The sequence below is a fragment of the Acinonyx jubatus genome, chromosome D2 (assembly GCF_027475565.1).
Source record: "Acinonyx jubatus isolate Ajub_Pintada_27869175 chromosome D2, VMU_Ajub_asm_v1.0, whole genome shotgun sequence".
Classification (NCBI taxonomy): Eukaryota; Metazoa; Chordata; class Mammalia; order Carnivora; family Felidae; genus Acinonyx; species Acinonyx jubatus.
The window spans coordinates 41,654,454-41,676,132 of record NC_069393.1 but is presented as its reverse complement, the minus strand read 5'-3'; the positions used below and the strand labels follow the sequence as shown (position 1 = coordinate 41,676,132).

The 21,679-nt window shown below is 40.5% G+C and overlaps 1 protein-coding gene across 6 annotated transcripts in view; it reads right to left on the bottom strand.

Annotated features, from left to right (window-relative positions):
* CCSER2 (coiled-coil serine rich protein 2) overlaps nt 1–9,520 on the bottom strand; it is a 194,025-nt gene extending 184,505 nt beyond the window's left edge. For 3 of the 6 annotated variants that reach the window (XM_027062458.2, XM_027062460.2, XM_027062459.2), the window contains exon 1: nt 9,272–9,516. The gene's annotated coding sequence lies outside the window, so the exon portion shown is untranslated. Of the gene's footprint in view, nt 1–9,271 lie in introns of all 6 variants that reach the window. The other 3 variants (XM_027062462.2, XM_053207372.1, XM_027062456.2) reach the window with 3 other exon arrangements.
* Between the last annotated feature and the right edge of the window lie 12,159 nt (nt 9,521–21,679).

Sequence of the window (21,679 nt, the reverse complement as noted above, 5' to 3'; positions counted from 1 at the left end):
TGGCTCAGGTCATGGTCTCGTGGTTCACAGGTTCAAGCCCCACATCGGGCTCTGCATTGACAGTGTGGGGTCTGCTTGGGATTCTCTTTCTCCCTCTCTCTCTGCCCCTCTCTGCCTCCCACCCTCCTTCCCTAAATAAATAAATAAATAAATAAATAAATAAATAAATAAATATTTTTTATCTCCAGCCCAGACCTCTGCCCTGAACTGCAGACTCATGTATACCTTGTCTGGACAGTATCTCCACTTGGATTGCTAACTTAACATAACGAAAATTAAACTATTTCCCATCTGCTTCTCCTGAAGTCTTCACCATCTTGGCAAAGGGCAGCTCCATTTTTTCCAGTTAGTCAGGAAAAAAACAATGAACAGACCCATCCAATCCACCATCAAATTCTGTTGGCTTTGATTTCAAAATGTATACAGACTGTAAGCACTTCTCTCAATTCCTGCCTAAGATCGCTATCATCTCCCACTCTGGATTGCTGCTGGAGCCTGCTGAATGATCTCATTATACCCACCCTCAGACATTCTCTACATAACTGTTGAGAGGTCTATTTAAAACAAGTCAAAACTCTTTAAATGCTTCCCACCTTCAGAGTAAAAGCCAAAGTCCTACTGGCCTACAAGGCCATATATCATCTATCATGCACACCTCTCCCAGCACCCTCTATGGCCCCCCACCTCATCTTTCACCAATCATTCCCCCCAATGCCTCCGCTGATCTACTTGCCACTCCTCAAACAAGACACGCATGCTTCAGACACGAGACATCTGCACTTGCTTCATCTTCCTCAACTACTCTCTCCCCTAATAGCTGCACAGTTAGATCATCACAATCTCACTTCTTCCATGTTTCTGCTCAAATACCATTCATCACCGCAGCCTTCTCTAACCATCTTACATAAAATAGCAGCATCCTGGGGCGCCTTGATGGCTCAGTCGGTTAAGCCTCCCACTCTTGATTTCAGCTTAGGTCATGATCTCAGTTTGTGAGATCGAGCCCCATGTCAGGCTCTGTGCTAACAGTATGGAGCTTGCTTGGGATTCTCTCTCCCCATCTCCCCTGCTCACCTCCCCCTCAAATAAATAAATAAACATTAAAAAAAATTTTAATTAAAAAAAAAACAGCAGCATCCTCCTTACATGGTCTCTCTGCCTTATTCTGCTTTGCTTTTCTCCACAGTAGTATAATAGCTGACATATTACATATACACTTGTTTATTTTCTGTATCTTGTCATTAGAATGAAAGTTGCACAAGGGCAGAAAAGGCGTTTTCTTCACTGCACTATTATTAGCAAGTGCTCAGTGGGTATTTCTTGAATGGATGGATGGCATGAATCAGGAAAATCTAGACTGGTCTCAAAGATTGGGTTGAGCAAATTTACACTGTGGAACTTCTCAAGTCTTGGAAAAATGTTGACTGCAAAAGTGACTATGAAATGAAGAAAATAAACCCTAGAAAAAAATGTAAAATAAGAATAAAAGGAAGAGTAAGGAAAAAAAAAATGGCCATCTCTGCCTTCCCACTCTCTGTAAAGAAATATTACCAGGCTATGTTTCCTATAACCTGGCCTATCAACTCAGATCAAAGTATCACCAGACCCATCCTACACTTAAACAGCTGTTACGAATAGTTCCTGCTTTTCTAAACTATGGTTGTCAGAGAAAAGTGTAACTGCCAACCATAACACTGTCTGCCAAGACATAATGGTCAGTGAAAGCTCTCAAATTTCCCCAAAGCACTCAGGCTGCAACCAAATATCATTAATATGATGACAACAACAATTCAAAGTACCTTCTGGTGTCTGCCTATCTTAGTTGTCCCTAGTGTATTCACTAGGGGGTCAGTCATCAAAGACTGTGTTATCTTGATATGGTGGGGAGAAGGGTATGGGGGAGGAAGGAAGGGGGAAAGGGAGAGAAAGAAACAGAGAGAAAAGGAGGAGAGGGAGAGAGAGAGAGAGAGGGAATGAATGAGAATTAATTCAAAGAAACATGACCTACATTTATTTTTTGTATTTTACAGAGATGTAGATTGCCAGGGAATAAAAAGCATCTACTAAGCTACAAAGGTATCACCATTACAGAAGGACCAAAACCCTGAGACATCCAGCATTCCTTAGCTAAAGAGCTGTCTTGCATTTCCCATCCCCACACACAGAACTGAAGATATAGGGCAGGAGGCCATGCCAAATTGGACAGTTGGGAACAGTGATTGTGGAGAGGAGGGCAGTAACAACTAAAGTAAGGCAGGGAAGAGAAAAGTAATTAGCCATTTTTTTTTCTCTTTTCCCCTTCCCATCATACTTACCAAGTATAAAAACCAGCCAGATGAAAACTGGGAAGAAAAAAGCAGCAAGTTAAGAATAAAGATGCTTTGAAGCAAATAAGAGCAGAAGAAATCAAGTAGAAATTCCTTTCCTAAGTGGCTCTTTGAAAACCAATCATATGAAATGTTAGGAAATGACCAAGGAAATTTAAAACAAGCCCCCACACCTTAGATAACTATAAAACAGTACAAAGAGAACAAAGATAACTAATTATTTGGAATGATGATCCTGGAGCATTTTTAAGATCAACAATCCTCAAAGATGGTCCAACGATCAAACTGATCAACATGGAAAAGTAAACAGGTGAAAAACTTCAGCTTTCATGAATCCAGTCTTTAAGAATCCTCTGGCTTCTCTGGGGCGCCTGGGTGGCTCAGTTGGTTGGGCGATCGACTTTGGCTCAGGTCATGATCTCGCAGTGAGTTGAGCCCCGTGTCAGCTCTGTGCTGACAGCTCAGAGCCTGGAGCCTACTTCAGATTCTGTGTCTCCCCCTCTCTCTACCCCTGCTCATGCTCTGTGTCTATCAATAACATACAAATGTTAAAAAAATTTTTTTAATAAAAATAAAAATAATAATAATCCTCTGGCTTCTGGAGGGAAAAGTAGGCAATGGGTATTGAGGAGGGCACTTGTTAGGATGAGCACTGGGTGTTGTATGGAAACCAATTTATCAAAAGAAAGAAAGAAAGAAAGAAAGAAAGAAAGAAAGAAAGAAAGAAAGAAAGAAAGAAAGAAAGAAAGGAAAGGAAAGGAAAGGAAAGGAAAGAAAGGAAAGGAAAGGAAAGGAAAGAAAGGAAAGAAAGGAAAGGAAAGGAAAGAAGGAAAGGAAAGGAAGGAAAGGAAAGGAAAGGAAAGGAAAGGAAAGGAAAGGAAAGGAAAAAGAAAAGAAAAGAAAAGAAAATCCTCTGGCTTCTCAATGGTTTCAAATCTCAAAACAACCAATCAGAAGTCTTGAAAGTCAGAGGAGTAACTCTGGGGGCATGCAAAAAAAGCAATCAACTCAGCAGAGAAGAACTGAAATGTCACGTATTATACCTAACATACTGATTTGTCAATCGACTTAAAAAGAAAGCAGGGTTCGTATTGGTTGCTTTCAATAGGCTGAGTCATGTCCCAGCATCAGCACCAGTAGCAGGCAGATGTTAGAAGCTAAAAGAAGCAGGAGACCATAGGATACTCTGAGAAAGTGTGGAAGGAAAAAGTGGGTAGCAAAGTAAAGACAACTTAGTTCTATATAACCGCTGGTCATCAGCATATCACAGTGGGACACAACAACCAGAATTGTTTGTAGCCTGAAGTGGCACTTTGTATTTACTTTTGTGCTAATACTTCCCTCTCCGTAACACTCCTCCCCCATCTGGCACTGATGGGTCTCCCTGCTCCTCCCTAGCAGCTGTCACTTTCTAGAGCTCCTCTTCCTCCATCCATTCTTTGATTTAGGTGATTTGGTGTTTCCCACCCCCACTTCAGTCTCCTGCCCTCTTCCTGTATTAGTTCATCCTGTATTAGTTCATGCCTTCTACTCAGTCCCTGTCCTTGAAAAGTACACAATCCAGTGGGGGAGGTAGATGCGTCACTAGATTAGATGCAAATACATCACAGTCAATGCCATAAAAGAAATATGACAAAGTGTTTGAAGCACATATTCATCTGTCATTACCCTACTGCATATCTTCCAAATCAACACTCCAGCTTCCTACTCTCTTGTAAATCAGTTACTAAGTCCTGTATCTTTCCATAAAATCTCCTGATCTCCAAATCCACTTTGCAGTTCAGGCTTTATTTCTCATATGACCTATTGCAACCACTTCCTATCAGAAACACAATTCAATATATTTCCACACCGCCACATCAGCCAACTCCCTAAAAGACAAACCCTATCATCCCCTTACTTTGAAACATCTAATATCATTCCAATGCCTACGAGATAAAGTTCGAATCTTTAGCACAAAAAATAATACACTTCTCAAACACACCCTTTTAAAAGTAGACAGACTAAGCTCCAGTTCCACTGCTTACTAGCTGTGTTACCTTTGGCAGGTCACTTTACCTCTCTAAGCTTCCTCATTTGCAAAGTGAGGATATGAAGAACCTACCTCTTACAGTTGTTACGGGAATCAAGAAAGCAACTCCAAGCCAAGTACCACAACAGTAGCCAGCATTCAACCAATGTTAACTATTACCCTGGGATATCTCATCTATCTAGCATGTCTCACTCCCCAAAGGACACAGATAACCAAAGTTTTACTCTCATATATTTTACAATGATTAACAAACAGTAAGAGTTAAATCAGAAATGACCTTCTGGTTAACCATGACCTAACAGAAACTTCATTTAACCAAAATACGCTTTCCTAAAATTTTTGCTTTGTCAAAATTTACTATAACTTATTTAGAAACAAGTACCCATTTACAAAAAACAAAACAAAATAAAAAACTAGCTTTGTTTTGTTTCCTATTCAAGTTCAGGAAGAAAAAAAAGCTGCAACTTACCAATAGAAACTCACTTAGAGATTTTTAAGAATGTTATTCTCTATAGTATTAAACCACATAAACTAAATTCAATCTCAACTGCATATATAATTTTCTAAAGATTACACATGTAACAAAACAAACTCAAGAAGCTTAAGAAAATACAAGTGTGCATCAGATGATGGAGTGACATTCATTCTCAGACTTCACAATCAAAAGATGAAATCACGAAAATTTTTTGTAAGTCAGTGATTTTTAATAATTTTCAAAACTGCTGGGACGCCTGGGTGGCTCAGTCAGTTGGGCATATGATTTCGGCTCAGGTCATGATCTCGCGATTTGTGAGTTTGAGCCCCACATCGGGCTCTGTGCTGACAGCTCAGAGCCTGGAGCCTGCTTTGGATTCTGTGTCTCTCCCTCTCTCTGCCCCTCCCATGCTCTTGCTCTGTCTCTCTATAATAAATAAATGTTAAAAAAAATTTTTTTAAATAATAATAATTTTAAAAACTGCCAAATTCACAATAATAACAAAACAGATCAGAAACATTTTAGGAGACTCATATTTATGATGTTAAGTGATAATGAAAATCGGTAAAAAGATTCCAATAAACTTATGGGCAAAGGACAAACAATTCATACACTTGATCTTAGCCAAAAGGCCGAGAAGCGATTCAAACAATTCATACAAAGGAGAAAGTAAAACCAGAAAAATACTGCATTTGCTTTTCTATTGTGAATAGTTATGTTAGGCAGTAGACAGATGTTAAGCAGTAGATAGTCTTACACCTATTTAAAAAAAAAAAAACTTTTAAAACAAAAACCTATAAAAGTATGACAAAACTGGTCAACTAAACAGCAAGAGGCAATGTAAATCAATTAAAAAAAAAAAAAAAAAACCTTTCACGGCACTTGGGTGGCTCAGTCTCTTAAGCATCTGACTTTGGCTCAGGTCATTATCTCAGGGTTTGTGAGTTCGAGTCCCATGTTGGGCTCCATGCTGATAGTGCTTCATGCTGACAGTGTAGGGCCTGCTTGGGATTCTCTCTCTCCCTCTCTCTCTGCCTCTCCCCCATCTTCTCTCTTTCTTTCTTTCTCTCTCAAAATAAATAAACTTTTAAAAAGTAAAAATAATAAATAAATAAATCTTTCAGAAATAAATTCGGCAATATTTTCCAAAAGTGACAAAAACTTTCAGACCCTCTGACCTTGTAATTCCCCCTCCTGGGTCTTTAGCCTAAAGTAAAGAAGCAAAACATAGCACAGCTATATGATAACTGTTTTACTTGCAAAGCAAGAAATAACTTGGATGTCCAACTAGTATAAATAAGTAACTCAATTCACTGCAACATTGTAAAATTTAAATGTGCAAAAATTATAGCAAAAATAAAACATTAAATATGAAAGCAATATTAAACATTACGCTTTGATTATAGTATAAAATCACATATATACAGTGAAAAATAAAAAATAAACGTTTATTTTTTTTATTTCTTTCATCATTAAGTTGTTTGTAAAATAAAAATCCTATTGGAATTGATCAGGCCCACTACAGTAAGTACACATTTCAGAAGCCTAAAACCACAAGCATCAATTTTTTTCCCAAAAAACCTATCACATAGACGAGTAATCAGATAGGCTCTTCTCACATACAGACTAGCCACACATGTAATTTTAGCCATGCTATTAGCCATCTGTAACCTTATTATATTAAAATCTCATTTTACCATCAAAACGTAACTGTATGAGGGATCTCCATATGGTGAGCAGAAGCCACTTGTTATGGGGCACCTGGAGAGAGAGCCCCAAGCACTGAGGTTAAAAACTATCCAGCCAAGCAGAGTAGTGAAGGTTAGGTTTCTCCTCTATCCCCAAATGAATTATCATGTTTCTCACCACTCAAGGGCTCTAAGTTTCTAAGAGTGGCAGCTAAGCATTCAAGGAGGGAGAACATATAAGCCGATTTGTTCTCCTTCTGAAAAATTGGCAGCTTCCTCATTTTCCCCCTAAAGCACCATGAAGGAATGAAAAATACACAAGCATGAGGTCTGAGGATGTGGGGTCCCAGTGACTCTAAACAACCTAAATAAGACACTTGCCCTTTCGAGCATCAGTTGTTTAATGGGTAAAATTTTTTAAGCTGAACCGAATAATTCGTTAATTCTTTCAAGTTCAACATTCTATTAATAGACCCCCTTTACTAATACATGTCTATGCCTCTCAAAACCTTCCACTCAAAACTGTAGAACAATTACTAAGACTTATAATTAGGAAACTGAGAGCAAAGGTAAAATACACAAATAGTCAAAAGGCTTGAATTGTATCCCAGCTCTGTCCCTTTCTACCTGCAAGACCTGGGGCAAATCACTTTGCCTCAAAAGAAACTCTTAAAATCAAAGAAGCAGGAATCCTTACTGGCCATGCCTTTTTTAGTCTTGCGTTATAAAATGTATTGGTTTTTTGCTGTCATCACTAGGATTTCATTCCCAATCAGCAACAATTTTGACTGTCTTCATGGAAATTTAAAGGTACCTTATGCATTCATCTTTTCCATGTTTTCTGATATTGAAAGAGATCATTCACAAAGTCTGCCTATCTTAAACTTACATTTAAGATCAAGAGCATTCCTCAAAAATGTAATCAATAAATAGTTTTTGAGTACCTGTGCCACAAAACAGTAAATGTTAGCACTGAAGGAACCCAAAGGTCTGATGGAGACAGACATAAAAACAAATCATTACTAACTGACAAATGCTAAACGAAGAATGCATGATGTAGTACTGGATCAGTCAAGACAAGGGGGATAAGATTTCTGGACCATTTTCAGAGGTGACGTTTTCGGTAGATCTTGAAGAGCAAATTGTTTACTAAGTAGAGAAGAAGTCTCAATAGAGAGAACAGTGTAAAACCACAAAGGAAGATGTCATCTTCAGAGAACTCTTAAGTAGTGTCTGTATAGAGAGGAGAGCAAAATGGCAGAAATGAAATTAGAAACGTTCACAAGTTATCAGAAATCTCAAAGGACTTTGACTTTTATCAAATACAGATTATGTACAGTCACTGACGGACTTTTACACGGGGAATCAAAGTCCCCTTCTATTTAGCATACAAAGGAGTTGAGTTGGCAACAAACAAAAAAATGCAGGTCCCGATATGGAAATATAGAATAAATGGTTGTTGTTTTAAATGAAGAGTGCCTGCTCTCAGGATGGCTTCTAGCGGTTTCTTACCATGAAGTTTCTTTACACGGAAGTAAAAGAATATGAATTATGCCTAAAAGGTTCTTAAGAAAGTGTGTGTGTTTTGCCTAAAGAGAATACTAAAGAAAATAACCAAATAACACTAAAGAGCTTTAATAAATCTCAAGAGGCAAACCGTAATAATGTCTGAGAAGACTAAGTACAGGCAAAACATTCAAGAATGTTTAAATCTTTATCTTATACTGATTGCAGATAAAACCAAGTTTTGTGCAGGAGGAGGGTATCTTAAATTCCTTTTGGTTAAAGAGCTGTCCCCACCAAAATCTTTAGTCTACAAGAGGATTTTTTTGTGTGTGTGTGACTGGCAAAATTAGTTCCATTATATTTTAATTCTCAGGAGAAAAAGAGAAAAGGAATGCTTTTTCAAATGGCTATTCTGAAAGGACTGAAGCTCAATTCAGCTCACCAATGAGAGTGAAATATCCACATTTCAATCTGTGACCACGAAGAGTCCCTGCATCAGTAATTGCCACACAGCTAAGGCCTAGTGCTGGAACAGCAAGCCTAATTGGCTGGGTAGCCTACAAAGATGAATTTGCAATTATTGAAATTCAAACTCAAGCTTAGCCACTAACGACTACCTCAAAGGAGTCATTCTTCCTTTTACTTTGATAAAAAAAAAAAATAGGTACATAAAAAACATATACATATATATATACGTATATGTATGTATGTATAAAAACAGCAGATGTCAAAAGGAGAGAGAAGCAGCATCTGAACCCATGGCAATGGTGTGGTCCATCAAAGTTTGATCTAAAGATGTGTTTTAAGGTGTGTCTTTGTTTTGGCGCAGCAATTAAAAAAACAAACAACAACAACAAAAAAACCCCAACAGTCATTCGGGGCACCCGGGTACTTTCCCCCTGTCAACCCTCGCAAGCATCCTGGCTCTGAAATCACTGGGTAACTTGGCCTCGCCCTGATTTCTCCTAAGAGAAAGGCGCACCCCCAGCGCCTGAGGCCCCCTGCGCGCCTGTCACAGCCCGCGGGGTGGGGGGCGTCCGGCCTCTAGCCTCCACGCTCGCCCCTCCTCAGGCGGCTTGCGGGGAACTCTAGACGATGCCGGGAGGGCGGGAGGCCTGAGAGCGTCACAGCCTCACCCTAGGTGCCTGGGCCCGAGACCCGCCGCGCCCCCCGCCGAGGGCTGTCGCGGACGCCCGCCCCGCCCCGACTCCGGTCCCGGCTCCCGCCCGACCCCGACTCTCACCGTGCGGAGGTCACGCTGCCTCCCCGGCCGCGGCCCGGCTGCGGGTCGCCCAGTGACCTACGGGCCCAAGGACCGCAGGTGAGGCGAGGGACCGCCCGTCACATCCCCGCCAGCCCCGCAGCCAAACCTGCAGCAGCCAGCATCGCGTCCGCGGCCTGAGGGAGCGCCTGACTCGAGAGACACCGCGCCCCCTCCCTTGGCCGGCACCCGCCTGGACTCCGCCCTCCAGGGCCCGCGCACCGCGCGCGCGCAGCCCCGCCCCCCGGGACCCGCGTGCGCAGGCGCGAGCCTCAAGGGGCCAGGCCCCGCCTTCAGATCCGTCCCCGCCGCCCGACTCCGGCCTCAGCCCACCCCTAGCCCCGCCTCCACCCCGCGCCAGAAATCCCCAGGCTCCGCCTTCACTTCGGGACCGCCCCTCTCCACTGACCTTGCTTCTCTGCACCCTGACTCAGGTGTCCGCTAGACTGAACCCGTGATGCCAGCCCTGCAGCTGACCGCTATAGCCGGGGCCTCGGACTAACATTTGCTGCTTGACCGTGGTCAGACCTGTCAACTCCACCTCCTGACCATGAGAAGTTAGTAGTCTGAGCTTTGGGACTGACATGGGCTCCGCTCCCACCTTTCAGCGGTGTGGACGCTTCCAGCATTTGTGTCCATCCCGATTCCCTGCCCTCCCATGCTCTGGCGCATGCCTGAACCGTACACCCAACCTACCACACCAAAACAGGGGATCTTGCTGAGGCTGAGCGGAAGGAAGGGGCAACCCCAAGTACTGAGATTTGCGGCATCTCCATGGTGCAATCTGGGTTCCTTTTGCCAGGAACCGCCTTAGAATTCCCATCACCCACAGGCCTGTTCCTTTCCTTTCTTTCTCAGCAGCTGGGCCTGCCTTGAATATCCTGGAGGTCTCCGAGGTCTGGCTTGGCTAAGTGTTAAAGTCCTGCAAGCTGCACATATGTGACAAATAGACTAGCAGCTCACTGAAATCCTTGTGGGCCAACACTTACCAACAGCTCGACTGCAATAACATTTAAGGAGAATTCTAATGTTTATTGATTGCTTTTAAAATACAATATACATAGCTAGGGAAAAACTATAAATATATATCCCTTAAATATCTTAAAGTTCTGTAACTCCTTTCATCTCTACTTTTTCTCATGGTCAGAACTGTCCAACATTTTAATTAGCTCTGGATTTTTTTCCTCCAGACTTAGACATTATCATTAGTTTTATACAGTAAACATTTTTTTATAATTACATGTTTACCATTTTTCTTTCTTATTATTTATTGCATTTCATATTTGCTTGGGGATTATACTCCATTTTCTGGAGGTACATCCTTTAGAAGCTATTTTAGTGAAGTCTGCTAATGGTAAATTCTATTAATTTTTTTAGTATGAAACATTGCATTTTATTCTTGAATTAACATGAAGCTAGGGGTAAAATTTAGTATGAGAATCCCCTTCTCCCTTAAATGTTTGATGTTCTACTGTATTCTAGCTTTTGCTGTTGCTGCTGATAATTTTTGTATTGATTTCTTGTTATTTTGGGTAAAGTATACACTCTGGATGTTTTAAGATAACTTTGATTTTAACACTCTGTAGTTGTATTATTATGTGGCTTACAATGGATTTCATTTTATCTATATTGTGCAGGGTCGCCTGAGTGGCTCAGTCAGTTAAGCATCCAACTCTTGATTTCAGCTCAGGTCATGATCTCACACTTGGTGAGATTGAGCCTCACATCAGGCCCTGTGCTGACAGTGCAGAGCCTGCTTGAGATTCTCTCTCCCTCTCTCTTCTCTTCCCCACTCGTGCTCTCTCTCTCTCAAAATAAATAAATGAAAGTAAAAAAAAAAAAAATTTATTATTTATATTGTGCAGTGTTTAATGTGCTTCCTGAAACTATAAATTGAAGTCTATCATTTCTGGTGGAAAGGGGGGGGAATTTTTAAATTCCATCGTTTCCTTGCTGATTTTGATGTGATTTGATGTTTGGGTCTGAGAGTAATTGGATAAGAAAGTAATCCTGAGACGTTTTCAGTGCAAAATGGTGGCTTTATTAAAGCACTGGGACAGGAACTGGGGGCAGAAAAAGCTGCATTACAAAAGTGAGGACTTAATTCTCTAATTTTTTTAATTCTCCATGTGTTAAAGAGAACAGGCCATCCTCTTTTTTAGTAAGAAGTGAGTTTATACATCAAGTCTTGTCCAAGTAATGAAGTGGGACAAGATGGAAGGACTAGAAAAACATGAGTAACTGACTTCTATGTTTACAAGTTAAAGGCATTGTCTGGTGGCTTGTTTTAATTTCTCCTTCTATGCCAACAATTTTATGGTTAGACAAGTAGGGCCAGAGGGCTGAATAAGAACAGAGTAAGTGGCTCCTGTATCAATAACAAAATTGATAAATGAAACTTCCACATCCAGGGTAACCCAGGGCTCCCTTATCTTGATGTCAAAGGAAGCCAGACCAGGCCCGTCATGCCAGATCCTCTGCTCTGGTTCCTGCACTCTGGCAGGAAAGTGAGTTCCTGTCTTCCTCTCTCTCTCTCTCTCTCTCTCTCTCTCTCTCTCTGGAGATGAGGATAGTCTCTATTCCAATGTCCTTTTTTCTTACAGATAGGACATGGCCCTGGTGAAGAGCATATGTTTGGACATTCTTTGCTTCAATGTCTGATTTAGCCACACCATACCATGTTCTTTTGTCTGATACTGGCTTTTTCTTTGGCCCCTGGTTAGTCTGGTATTGTGGGGAATCTGTAATAGCAGCAGTCAATGTTTGAGCCTGTACTTTACCCTGCAATTTAACTCTCCAGTCCTTTTCCTACCTAAAGGCCATATCTATTGGTAGACTCCTGTAGCTACCTCTAGTAGGCACTGGGTGGGGGGTTGAGGACCTAAAACCATTTTAGTCAGTTTTTAAAGATGTCAGGTGCCAACTGACTTATAAAATGTATGTTTAGTATAGTTGTTCCCTCAGGTGAGATTGGGTCCAGATTTGTATATTTACAGATGGCTTCTCTCAAACGACTTTGAAATAGAGCTGGATTCTCTTGTCAGCTCCTTGAGTAAGTTCATGAATTTTATCAAAGTTTACAGGTTTAGAGAATCTTTTTTTTTCATTCTTTCTATTAAACATGTTATCTTATGGTCTCATCTTTTCCCTTCCCTGTCTATCTTCTTGGTAATTTCATGGTCCTAAAAAAGCAAAGAAGCTCCATTACCAAGAAATAATCCTCCCTGACTCCCAGTGGTGTCCCATGCAGGATATGTCAGAGGTTCCTGGTTTCAAAGAGACCCAAGTGATCTCTCCAACGAAATCACTATGATCAACACCCTGCCTTGTAGAAAAGGATGCCATCATTCCCCACTTCCCCATTGCATCCTAGGCTACAAATGGGTGCCAGTGAATGGGCCAAAATGCCATGCCGTGCCATGAAGAACTCATGTTTAACTCATGGTAAACACACAAAAAAAGTATTACAAGGGACAATTACCCAATTTTGTAATTTAAGTAGTTAGTAGGGGACATTGAAGAAAAAACAGTAAAGACAGAAATCTACCATAATCTAAGTACCTTCTAATACATGTAGTTCTTATCACTGACTTCCTTAGGAAACGGTCCCCAGTTGAGTAAGGTAACTAACTTCTAGCCAGGGTACTAACTTCCAGCCAAAAGGCACAGGTGGCGGATTGAACCTGAGCAATCAACATGAAAGTGTTCCAATAAGACCGTACTCCTTGAAAAGCCCCTGAAATGAAAGTAAAGGAAGAGAAGTACTCACCAAGTTTGCACCGAGGCTCAGAGTCCAGATGAGTAGACTTGAGCCCCACGATGGAAACCAAAATGATGCGATTTGATGTTTGGGTACAAGAGCAAAAGGTCAAAAAGGAATTCTTGAAATGTTTTTGGTGCAAAATGTTTGTTTTATGAAAACACTGGGACTGGACCCATGCAGAAAAAGCTGCATTACAAAGGTGAGGAGTGACTAATTATATGGGGTGTTTTATCTTATGGAGGGGGAAGGTGACATTAGGGCTCCTGGAAATTGAGTCTGTAGATTCCTGGAGGTCTGACTATTACTTGTTTTTCTTGTGAATCATTAAGACAGTAACAGACTGATGGAGTTTCGTGTCCTGCATGACTGTGATCTTTATCAGTTGACCATTTGCTTTTCCTTTCTTTGTTCTCGGGCAGTCATAAGTGCCTGGGGAATGTCACACATATCCCACTCTCACCTTGGGGGAGGGTAGGTATGTGGAGTGTCAGTCAGCCTTTTGCACTCAGCTTACCTTTTGTTATCTCCTCAATTTAAAATGCTGCCTTTGTCATATATTACCTTTTCAAATGCAATTGAGTCTATTTCTGGATTTTTAAATTCTGTTTTATTGATCTTTCTTCATATTAATGGACCATTACCAAAATGTTTTAAATATAAAAGCTAGCTCCAACTCTTTCCACTGCTCCCTTGTTTTCAGAGGTTTTCTGACTAATTTTGCTCCTCTGTTCTTCAAATTTTAGAATCCACTTATGTGGTTTCAGGAAAAAAAAAACCATAATATTTTTATTGGAATTTGTCTGCATTTACAAATAAGGGAGAATTGACATTTCTATGAGATTGTATCTTCCTATCCAGTAACTTAATGTCTTTCCATTTTTTTGCATTCAATTTTATAATTTCTTAATTATTTCATAGCTTTCCTTCTTTGGGTATTATGTGTTATATTTATGCCTTGGTATTTTATGTACTGTAATAAATGAGGATTTCTTTTCTATTATGTCTTCCATTTCTTGTTTGCATGTATGAGGGTCTTTGGGTTTCATATGTTAATTTGATGACTTTGTTACTTTACTAAATTATCTTGTTTGTACTACTTTTCTCATTAATTCTTTGGGACTTTCCTCATATATAATTTGTTCTCTGTAAATAACCCTGGTTAATGCCTCCAATTCTATATAATAGAGGACATAATGACATTATTATTTTGTTCATTACTTTAGCAGAAAAGCTAGTAAGGTGCTAACTTTTGAGGTATGGCACATATATGTGTATATATATGATATATAGATCAATTTTTAGTTTACTGAGTGTTTTGACTTAAAAAAAAATACAAATGGATGTGGGATCCTGTCAAATGCCTTTACTATATCTCTAGAAATGCTTACATATTAGTAGATTTTCTAATATTGCTTTCTTTTGCATTCTTGAAATAAACCACACTGGATCACAATGTATCTTTTAAATTTGCTGTTAGAGTCTATATTAAGTTTTTTGCATTGACATTTTTAAATGGTCTATGGTTTCCTTTTAGTAGAATAAAAACCTTTGGAACTTATTCCAAATAAATTTGAAGTTTATTGGAATAAAAATCTGGCAATCTTTGTCAGGTTTGTGATTAATATTATATGTGCTTCCTAAAATGAAATACTCTAAAATAATTTAAGTAACAATGGCATTATCTGATCCTTAAAGATTATATAGAATTCCTTTGTGAAATTCCTTTGTATATTCTTTATGATTCTTTGTGTATTTCTTTCTGTAGAATAACCCATAAGCCTTTTGATTTCTTTTACACTAACTAGTTTTTTAGACTTTCTATCTCTCTATTAGGATAAATTTTGGTAAGTTGTGTTTGCCTAAAAGTATACCTATTTCTCCCAAGTTTTTAAATTTATTTGCACAGAGTATTGTAAAATATTTTCTTCTTAAAAATTGTTATTTCTGTTTTTATGCTATTTCCCCATTCTCACTTCTATTTTTGTATATTTGTGCTCTCTCCCTTTTTTAAAGCTTATATTAGCTAGTGGTTTCTGTATTTTATTGTGTTTTTCAAATAACCAAGTTTTGCATTTATTCTACTCTTTTCTGTTTTCCAAATTATTATTGGTAAGTTTATCTTTATTAATTCCTTTCTTCTTTCTTTCAATTTACTTTATTTTATTCTAGCTTTCCATTTTGGATATTAAATTCGTTTATATTTATTTTTTCATCTTAATTGCCCTGGTATTTAAAGCTATAAGTTTTCCTGTGATAACTGCTTTAGCAGTATGACAGAGATTCTGTGTCGTGTTTTCATTACTATCTTCGAGAAATTCTGCTATTTTATTTTTTATTTTTCCCTTTATCCCAGTAGTTGTTTAAGAAAGTGTTTTAACTTAACAGGAAAAGGAAAATTAAAACATTTTAAGAAATTCTGTCATTAATTTCTAAAAGTTTTCTTACATTATGATCAGAGAATGTTATTCATATATTCCTGTTCTTTGGAATTTCTTGAGAATTTCTTGGTGGCCTAATATTTGCTCAATTTTCATGAATGTTCCGCATGCACTTGCAAAAATAAAATATATTTTCTTTTTATAGGTACAGAATACAGTATAGTTTTATAGGATATATTAGTTCCCCTTTCTCACTTAACAATGGACAGAAAACAAAAATTGTAAGACATTGGAGGACAACCTTTAACATAGAAGCCAGAGACCCAAACAAATAGACCTAAAAGGAACCAGAAACACTGCAGGAAGAAGAAACTGCCTCCATACTCTCCCCTCCCAAAAACTATAAATAATATGTTCAGAGAAATAAGAAGTCCATATTACATCCATGATGCAACAATAGGTGTTATAAAAAAGAAATGTTCTGAAAACACAAAAGAGCTCTTGAAAATGAAAAAGATACAGCAGCAATGAAAACTCAAGGGATTGAAAATAAAATTGAAAAAATCTCCCAGAAACTGACACAAACAGAAAAATATATTGAGAATAAGACATAAAATGGTTTAATTAGATCTCCTGAAAATTTTCCAATGTCCTCAGATACTAAGAGGAAGCTCCTCACTGCAGATGGTTCACTGTGGGATAAGGGCTTGATAGGCTCTCTCTGAGGCTGGGCAGACAGGGCAAGTGCCTGCCTGTAGTTCCTTTCCCCACTGTACAGCTTGCCCTGGCTATTTGCCTCTGGGATCAGGACAGCACTTCTCTGGTCTGGTATCCTTCCTGGGCACTCCAACAGAACCCCCCATGGACCTCTGCCCCCCATTCACACTAGATCTGACCCTTTCCAGTCTATACACCACAGGTGGGATCATTCACAGATGGGCCAGGCACTGGACCCCAGGACCCAAAGGCCTTCTTCCTGTGTCCTACCCTCAGCCATTTCTTAGGGTGCTGGCTCCAAATCCATCTCTCCTAAAAAACACTCATTTTGCTTCTTCTGTCACAACATGGCTTAAAGTCCTTTCAGGCAAAGCTTCTCAAAAAGGAGTTCTGTTAGCAATGCAGAAGTGTCTGCTAAATTAAGGAGAGCCTATCAAGCCTTAGAAACACAATGGTCCCTCTGCTCCTGCAGTGGGGAGAGGAAATGACTTAATTCTTTCTGGATGAATCATTGTTCCAGACAGTGGGTACAAAGCTACCTATGCTTAAGTACCAAAGATCACAATACAGGTTTAATTTTTATACCCTGGAATAAAACACAGAAATCCACAGGGCTCTGAAAACAAATGAGGTAAGTATATATGTACTGATACGGAAAACTACTGGGAAATAAGTTTAAGTGAAAAACCAAGTTTCCCTGTGCTGATGGAGTGCGTGTCTCCAGAGCCTGAACACCTGGCTCTGAATTCTGACTTTGTCACTTGTCATTTATGCTTTGTGAGGCTTTGGGCGAGTTACTTTCTCTGTCCCTCAGTGTTCATACCAGTAAGTGGGGATTAAATGAGGTTGTTGTAAAAATAAAATGAGTTGACACATGTAAGCCCTAAGAACAATGCCTGGCATATAGGAAGTGTTAAATAACTAGATATTATAATAATATCTAGATGTTATAATAATAACATCCCCCAATGTATGTAGAAGAAGATGGAAATGAAGATGAAGATGAAAGAGAAGAGGAAAGGGAGAGGAAGAGGAGGAGAGGAAGAAGGACAAGAAGAACAAGAAGAAAAACAAGGAGTAATGAAGTTGTAAATTTATTTAAACCATTATTCAGGTATGCAGATATATTAGTTTGCTATGGCTGCCATAAGCACCACAGACTGTGCAGCTTATACAACAGAATGTGTTTTCCCACAGTTCCGGGGGCTGAAGGCCCAACATCAAGGTGTCAGTAGTGTTGGTTTCTTCCGAAACCTCTCTCCTTGGCTTGTACAGGGCGGTCTTCTCCCTGTGTCTTCACATGGTCATCCTCTGTGTCTGTGTCCTAATTTCCTCTTTTTATAAGCACACACATTATATTGGATTAGGGCCCACAGTAATGGTTCCATGTTAACTTAATCACCACTTGAAATACGCTGTCTCCAAATACAGTCACGTTCTGAGGTCTTGAGGGTTAGGAATTTGACATATGAATTTTAAGGGGACACAATTCGGCCCATAATAGAAGAGAAATTTAAATTCCTTTATTTGACTATAACTACACTGCCTTTTTTTCCTGAGTCCTTACCTGATGATTTGGGGGGGGGGGGGCGGGGGGAAGTGCTAAAATATCAATCTGTTTAAAACCTAGACAAGGCTGATCTCTTAAACAAAACCTTTGAAGAAGTCTGATAATTTCTGAGTAAAAAGTCCTAATATCTCAATCGCTTTCTCCATTCCCTGCTTGTCTCTCTAAGAAGATACCTTAGAAGGTATGGGGAGCAGGGAGAGGGCTGTAGCTTTCAAGACTTCTTGGTGGTAGGGGAGAGTTGGAGTCCTCAAACATGATGTTTCCTGCCTATTCTGCCCCCTGTCTATTCTTCCCCACAGAAGACTCTAGGGGAGGTAGCAGGATAGAATGTTCTCTTGACTTATATAGGGCTCCCTAGTTCTCTCTGAATGACTTAGCCTCACTTTAGCTCCTGCAAACACAATAGACCCTCTGAAGTCTGTCTGTGATCCTGGGCAGTTGGTTAAACAATGGGCCAGGGAGAAAAAGGATGGTGGGTGATTCGTGTCACTGAAGACATTGTAGAGAGGACTTCTAATAGAAGAGGCAAGGATTCTAAATTAGCATGCAGAGCACATAGCAAATATGAGTTACATAATGAGCAGACTTGCACTTTAGTCTGGTGTGGTGGATGGAGCCCAGTAGCAGCTTCTCCAAGCAATATGGACACTCCAAGTCAGTTGGCAGCAGCTGAGCACTTCCAAGTGACCCATCCAATTGAGAGATGGGCAAGGTGCAGGCAGCCAGGCATCAGCAACCCAGAGAGGCTTCTCTCAGAAACTACACACGTTGCCCTAGACTTCTAAGCTGGATAAATATGTCCATGCACCACCAGCCAACGGTGGTGTCAGTGATAGGAAACCATCTGCTTAATGACCCACAGGATGCTTTTCTCACTTCTTCCCAACTGGCTCCCATGCCAAATCTTTGCTTCCAGTTTCCCTGGTTCTCGAGATCAGTTAGGGAGAGGATATCCATCCCAGACCATTGACCAGTAGCCAGTTCTTCTGACAAAGGATGTGTGCCCTTGAGAAGAAAGTGACCCACTCATGTCAGAGAGGCAAGAAGTCTGTTTCTGACACTATGGGCCAGGCAGGTGTTGAGCTGATGGTCTATGGGTAGGTAGGTGTCCATTGTGTCACCTCAGTAAAAGCAAGCATGTTGGAATCCAACCTCCCAAAAGAATAATTTGAAGCTGCTCTGTAACCCTCTGCCCTGCTCCACATACACACTACATGAGCGTAGTTGGCTTACCCACCGACTACGGCTGAGATTTCAAGCTAGGATTTACTATATAGGCAGGAAAGGCAGGGGCTAAGAATGGCTGATAGCTTTTAAATCAACATCCACAAATTAACCATTGCCATTATGAGCAGCAAAAATTTAAAAACAAACATTGAAATCTATTTCTTGAAAATTCTTTTGTTTTAAATTTTTTTGAGAGAGAGTGAGCGAGCACAAGTAAGGGAGGGTAGAAAGAGCGGGAGAGGGAGAATCCCAAGCAGGCTCTGGCTGTCAGCCTCAGCACAGAGCCAGATGCAGGGATCTAACTCACAAACCGTGACATCACGACCTGAGCTGAATTCAAGAGTCAGATGCTTAAACAACCGAGCCTCCCAGTGTCCCCTCTTGACAATGCTGAGAGGATGGTAGTTTATTAGTGAGGGTAGAGATGAAAAAAATAAATGTCCGCAAAATCCAACCTGACAGAGGTTACAAGTGGACTAAAACATATTCCTTCCTCATGGAAAAGTCCCAGGTGTATGTAGTCCCAGGTATATGGGGGTGGGGTGGGTGTGTGGCTCCATCAGGTCTCTTGGAAGTCTCTCTACCATCCCTACATCCCTAGGGTATGGCCTTCATCACCAAGATCTAAGTCAGCACCTCTGTTGTAGAGAGCAGGATGAAGAAAGAAATGAAGAAAGGGCGCAAAGCATAGTCCAGCAGGCTCTTAAAGAGGGTTCCTGAAGGTGGCCAAGGGACACTTCGTTTTTCCTCAGCCAAACTTTAGATCATAATCACAACTAGTTATAGGGAGGCTGGCAAACATGTTCTTTCTTCTCTGCAGCTCTGTGCTCAGATACAAAATCTACAGCTACTGAAGGAAAGGAGTGGGTACTGGGGACAGTTTCTGCTACAGATGACTTCAGTCCAGTGTCTGGTTCCTTTCCCCCTCATTTTCCTCCTTTGCATTATCTTGAGCACGAGGGCACAAAGTCAGGGGAGACAGGAGACTCTGTTTCCCCCTGCTCTATGGAAATCACTAGCAGAAGGAACAGGAACCGAAAGGAAGCAGGAAAATTGAACACTTTCCCATCTTTCCGATCAAGTTTCTCTCCAATGGAAACATTATACAAGGCAGGTTTTAGAGCATATAGGAAGAAAGATTAGAGAAGGTAAAACCATAAGCTAGATTGAGGACCGGGACCACGCTTTCCTGTATAATTTTATTCTTGGTGCCTAGAATACAGCTTGTAATGAATGCAGTAAACATTCAGAAATATTAGTTGAATTAGGGAGGGAAAGGCTCACTTTTTAGGAAGTGACGATGCAAAAAACATGCATGATCAAGGAGTAGGGAAATTGAGATATCTTGCAGCCTGGCCCAGCCCTGAGAAGGATGCTGTTTCTCGTGGAAAGTGACCCCTTGTTTATCTTACGGGATAAACACTCCGATAAAGCAGAAAGGATTGCTGATTTGATATTGCTGAGCCTTGCCCTCACTGTATAAATGCCATTTGTCTGCTATGGCTGGGGAGGTTTTGTGTCTCTGGGCTCCTTGCCAGGCGTCAGCATGTCATTGTTGAAGGTCCACAGACTCCCTTCCAGAAAAAGCCATTTCCCTTTTCAGCTCAGCTGATCTGGGAGAAATTAAAGTGCTGCGGCTAGAACTGCTTCATTCCTGTCCACCACCGGCAGGGAAGCGGGGAGAGCTACAGGGAGGATGCCAGCTGCTGAGTGGGGGTATGGCAGGTTTGTGGGGGTGGGGGGGTGGAGCAACTGCAGCGGGTACCTCTTACTAGAAGCTACAATGTGGGGAGCAGAGGGCAGGGTGGTGGGGGGTTCCTCAGGATGACCACAGACATTTTTCCAGAAGTCAAAGTCAAAGAAATGTAATGGCATGAACAGGAATGAGCAGCTCTCTATGTGCTAAAACAGAGCTCTCTCCAAGTCATGAACTAAGGAGGGAGAAGCCAGGCACAGAATAGTATGTATAGTATGCTACAACTTGCATAGGGAAAAAGAAATACATGTATATACACAAATATGTGTAAATTCAAAGGCCATCTCTCAGAAGATACTAAAGAAACTGTTAACAGTGGTTGCTTTCACAAAGGGGGATTCCATCACTAAGAGATGTGGAATGAAAGATTTTATTTCATCCTATACCCTTATGTAGTTTTTCAAAGTTGTATCATGTACCAAAAAAAATCACACAAAATAGTAAATAAATAAAAATTATATAATAATAATAATAATAATACACAACAGAAAAAGAAATGATGAGAATCACTTGTCGAAGCAAGGAAGATTGAAGGAGGAAATGGCAGACAGGATTAGGAGTCAGAGCTATGAAATGCAGAAAAGCCAGGAGCCAGGATAGTGTGATGTGAGCAACCCAGCCAGAAGGAGAGCAGGAGCAGGAGAACATCAGAGATGGGGAGCCATTCTCAGGGGCTGGGCATTCATGGTGTAGGGGGGTAGGAGCAGAATCAGGTATATTATATCCCACAGTAAAACCACCATAATTCACTTAGAAGGGTCCAAAATATTCGATTTGATAAAACGCACAGGGGTATGTTACTGCAAGTTTAATGAGAGGACAGGAAGAGGGACAAGTCTTTTTAGCTGGTGCTTTATCATGTCTCTACCCAGGTCCTGGCTGCATTCGGTGCTACTTGCTAACAGATGGTGTCCCAACCTATATACTCACAGGAGTGATTTTGGGTTCTGTGGCTTATTCAGACATCCAAGAAAGAAGG